At 36.7% G+C, this 5,066-nt stretch overlaps 1 long non-coding RNA gene across 1 annotated transcript; it reads left to right on the forward strand.

Moving 5' to 3' along the window:
* The first annotated feature begins 657 nt into the window (after positions 1-657).
* Positions 658-3,234, forward strand: LOC144962331 (uncharacterized). The gene is made up of 2 exons (XR_013643441.1): positions 658-834; positions 1,979-3,234. It is a non-coding gene; the product is annotated as an uncharacterized LOC144962331 (long non-coding RNA).
* The last annotated feature ends 1,832 nt before the right edge of the window (positions 3,235-5,066 follow it).

Below are 5,066 nucleotides of genomic sequence, written 5' to 3' on the forward strand. Positions count from 1 at the left end.
TTACATTTCAATTCTTATCAACCCATGCGTTTGAACGTTGGGAAGCCGATAATGAAACGAACGGAGAATTCTAACAGAAGTTAATGCTTGGAATACATATCTATATTTATTTATTCATTCGTCTGTTTATTTATTTGCCTCTAATTATTAATTAATAAATCTATTAATTCATTTATTTCAAATGTAAATATGTATTCATTTTATTAAGTATAATATGATGTATTTGCTTATATTATTTCTATTTCAATATTTCTTCATTTAATTATCTCTTTTGTGCCCCCCCCCCCCCCCCCCACCCACCACCCCTTCCCGCCTCCACCAAGATTCACCAGACACTGAAAATAAATTTGAAGTCATTTGCATCTCATTTCGTCCTACACGTTAAGTGCTGCTGTTGGCTTGTGATCTATTGTAAATCGCTTTGAGCATATTATTTTGTGGATATTGAGCTTAAAAAACCCCCACTATTTTCAAAATAAATAAATTAGAAAACGGTTAAGTTGCCGTTTATTTCCTGCTGTCAGACATGGAGGTCGTACAACTTGGTTTAAACTGTTCTTTTAAAGCCGTGAATAGGCTTCCTAAGTCGTGACGTAATCCTGCGCAGCAACGCATGGCAACAAACCGGCTGGCTCTAAACAGTCGAGAAAAATGGCTGACACGAACTCTATTTCCATCACCGCCCTTATGAAATACTTCTCCAATGAGCATAAAAGTGTCTCGCGAGGTGAAAATCATCATCAGTCAGGTCCTGTTTTGACTTTCACTTACTCAGATGGCTTGATGTTCGGCAAAGTTCAAGCCAGCATGAAGAATAAAGAGTATTCTGTGAAGGTAAGTCATTTCGTCTTCTCATTCTCACTCTCAAAATCTCACATCTCCGTAAAACTACTGTTGGACAATAATCAGTTTACTTTGAGTTTAGGCAGATTTAGTATATCCAATGGAAAGATTTAACTGTTTACGTTCGATTTTAGTTAGGGAGAGAGAGAGGGAGTCATTGAATTATTGTGTTTTTATCTTATGGACCACGGACTTTGAGTCTTTGAGGTCTTAGTCTTGCTTCGCTAATTTTCGTTGCTATTGACTATAGTCTACTACATACTATTTAGTATCGTGTTGTAACCTTTATTATAATACTCATATGAGCATCACAATCACCAATCACGCTAGACATTTTATCATACTTCATGTGGGGCAGCGTGGATCAGCGGTACGGTTTTTGCTTCGTACCCGAAGGTACCGAGTTCGTTCACACCGCCGCTGCGCTGTGTGGCCTTGAGCAAGTCACCTCGCCCTAGCTCAATTTGCGGCGCTGCACCGTGGTTATTCCAGTCTTCCCTGGGAATAGACCCTAGAGATAAATTTCCTCTATGGGATGAATAAAGGATTTATTTAGACCAGTGTTAGTCACGGTAAACTAAACTTCCTATTGGGTTAAGGTGTAATGTAAATGTTGCTGCTTGAAACTCGAAGAAATCAATAACATTGTGAAATTGAATGTGAACTTCAATTTAATATACGAAAACAGATAAAATGGACGTTTCGGGGTTTCCCCCTTATCAACAAAGCAAGATGAATGAAAGAATCACTTAATTTGTTTTTTTAATTGAGTTTTTATACAGCGTAATATCCACTAAATGTGCTCAAGGTGCTTTACAAGGGGTCCCTGGCCAACAGCAACATTTAACATGTAAGACGGGACATGATGCCTGTTGGGCGATATTACAATTTTTTCGGACAGAGACAACGCCAGGTACTCATTTGACACCTGAGTACGGTGAGAGATTGTGAGTGAAGAGCCTTCTCCAAGGACTCAACTATGTGCCGAGCGAGGCCCAAACCCAGGACCTTCTGATCTGAAAGCGAGTGTCATACCACAAGACCACAACAGACGTTTTATTAGTTTGTTTGTTTTTTGCCTATTGAGCATGGTCGCAGCTCTAAATTTGAATCTTTTATTCTTTTACTTCCACAGATCTATCTTGATGATGCCTTGGGTTAATTCAGTCCAAAACTAATTTGTGTGGTTTTATTTAACAATGTTAATGACATTGAACATACATTGATACAACAATGCCATAATTTGTCATGTTTATCATGTAAAATCATGTATGGACCTACAAAACCATTATTTTGAATGGTGATTTGATGATGATGAACAAAATATGTGTGTTGTACAAAATAAATGGCAAAGCTAACAAAATGCAATCTCCTTAATAAGAGGAGACTGGGGATTGACAAGTGCTGCAACAAATTGAAAAATAATATCAGATGTTTCTCTTAACATGGTTGGAATATATGAGAGGATGTTAACATTTTTCAGTCTTTCATTAGCCCTCTCAACATGAATTCTACATGAAGCAATTTCTTTTGTTAATAAAATCTCATTTTCAGTAAATTTATTATGTAAAAAGGGAGGGATATTTACAGTTACTCCTTGAGGTAAAATATCTTGAATCAGGATGGGGTTTTACCTTTATTACCTTTATCTGCTAAAATTAATTCTCCAGGGCTTAAAATTAAAAGTTTTAGTAATCCACAATTTTGTACAATGACCTTATCCGAGACAGACCCTGGATCATGTTTAGAAATAAAATTTATCACACCATTTGGACTTAGACCAACAAGAGCTTTAACAGAATTCATGGACCTATAAGAAGAATAAGTTAACCGTTGTTTATCCATTTCTTTAGGAATAGCAATTTGGTCATCTGTACAATCAATGATCATTCTGCAATTTGGAAATCTTAAAAATGATGATGGAGCTGATAGTTTATTTTTATGTCTAGAAGGGCATGTAACCTTCATAACATTTTCAAAGAGAAGCGTATGGCTTATGTAAAACATGAATAAAAGTTTGTATAATATTTGTTATAGTACTTTCACTAACGCTAAACAATTGTGAAATATGAAGGTTAGCGTAGTTCTGTCTAAGTTTCATAAGTGTAATAATGAAAATTTGGTCTTTTAATGCAACTGTCTCTTCCTGAACTTCCCATCTACTATAATAAATAATGTTACCTCTAAAGCACTCAACATATTGAACAATAATATTAAATATTTTAAAAGAATGTACACCTGTCTCCATTCGAAGAACTTTTTCTGTAAGGCTTGAAACAGTGTAAGTGCGTTGAATCTAACTTAGTTGGGTTTTTTAAAGCTAGCTATTTCCTTATTTTTGTCTGTAATTTTTTGTTCTTGAATTAAATTTGTTGTTCTATTTAAAATATCCTCACTTGTTCTACAATCTGTTTTTTTTTAAAAGATGGAATCCTGTGATGATGGTGACGAGAGTTGAGATGATGATGAGGGAGAAGATAATGAGGATGATGATGAGGAGGAAAATAATGATGATGAGGAATCTGATTTTTTTAAAGGTGGGACTTTGTGATGATGATGAAGAGAGTTGAGCTGATGATGATGATGATGATGATGATGATGATGATGATGATGGTGATGATGATGATGATGATGATGATGGTGGTGGTGGTGGTGGTGGTGGTGGTGGGGTGGTAGTGGTGGTGGTGGTGGTGGTGGACTTCTTGATGTTTGGTGCCAATTGAGATGGGTGGGAATTCCTTGTGTCACTTTTCTTTTCTTTCTTTCTGGCTCTGATGGAAACAATTTATTTTTATTTCTGTCAAACAATTCAGGGAGGTTGGCTTTGTCACCATCTCTGAAGTGACAAGAACACACTCTTGATGATGATGTTGGATCTTTTGTCCTTTCACCTGAAATGAAAAGATTAAAAAAAAAAAAACAATAATTCTGTTGGGCATATTGGGTATATTATTTAATTTGATAAGTACTTTGTTTTAGACTATCTTGTTTGACACCAGCTCAATGCATGATAAATCAAAGGTGTGCAAGAGACTAGGTTACTGGTGGGTCTCTCGCCTGTCTTTTATGAAATCGCACATTCAGCAAAATGTCGCACTTCCTCATTACTTCTTTTGATGATTTTGACTAGGTATATATAAAAATAAGAATTCTTAAATTTACACAGTTAAAGTTGATCTTGGGGTTGAGTGTGGCAAGACTTGCGTTTTTCTCTTTATTTCAGTCAGTACTGTACTGGACAGTGCGGTGATGGAAACTTTGGAGTGTCAACAATCGGGCACAGGTAAAGGAGAGAGGTCCCTGCCGCCATCTTGCTTTGTTCACACAGAGTTGCCACCTCGGCTGTCGGGGAGGGGAGGCATGGCAGAGAATCAGAGAAACTTTCCAAAAAAAAGAGGAAAGTATGTGTGTTTGTGTTGTGTGTGTGTGTGTGAGAAGAGAGAGAGAGAGAGAGAGAGAGAGAGAGAGAGAGAGAGATAGATCTGCGTGAGGGGAGGGGGGGGGGGAGAGGTTGCGTTATTTTATTTTTTATTTTCATTTTGCCATAAAGGTATCGAGTTTAAAGTAAGATTTTAACAAATATTTTATTCTCTTTCTTCTTGTTCTCCTTTTAAAAAAATTATCACTTATCAGTAGAACTAAACTCTCTTTCAGTTTATATCGGCCTTAACATCAAAACGATTGAGATATCATTTTTGCTTCAACTTCAATAAAAAACCTAGTTTGGAATGTATTTTTATTTATAATTTCGTGCAATTGTACACTTTAATCATAAAATATAGGTTTACGTAAGCTAGAACTTGACCTAGATCTGGACTACGAACTCTATCAAATGTTCGACGAGGCGTGCGTGCTTACCTGACTAAAGTGGTCCACTTTTTTCTTCAATTTTTTGTCTGCCTGTCCATTTGGAAATCTGTAAAACTTGCAGGAGTGACTCTCTGACTGGTGTAGACAATCTGGTACAAAATACTGGACCATATTTAAGATAAAAAATTGTTTTTTGAGCGATTTTCCAATTATTCCTTGCCTGGACCAAGCACGGATTATTTTTTTTGTTTAGAGCCAGCCGATTCGTTGCTAGGCGGACGTGACGTCAGACTGTGGAATCCTATTCCACACACATAAAATAAATACGTTTTTATCCCCATAAATTGTCGACCTTGATAGGGACCAATCAAAGTGGATCAGTGTCCCATGTCGGCCCATGCGTGGATTTCGGT

The sequence above is a fragment of the Berghia stephanieae genome, unplaced genomic scaffold (assembly GCF_034508935.2).
Source record: "Berghia stephanieae isolate SIO BIC M18660-M18661 unplaced genomic scaffold, UCSD_Bste_1.3 scaffold878, whole genome shotgun sequence".
Taxonomy (NCBI): Eukaryota; Metazoa; Mollusca; class Gastropoda; order Nudibranchia; family Aeolidiidae; genus Berghia; species Berghia stephanieae.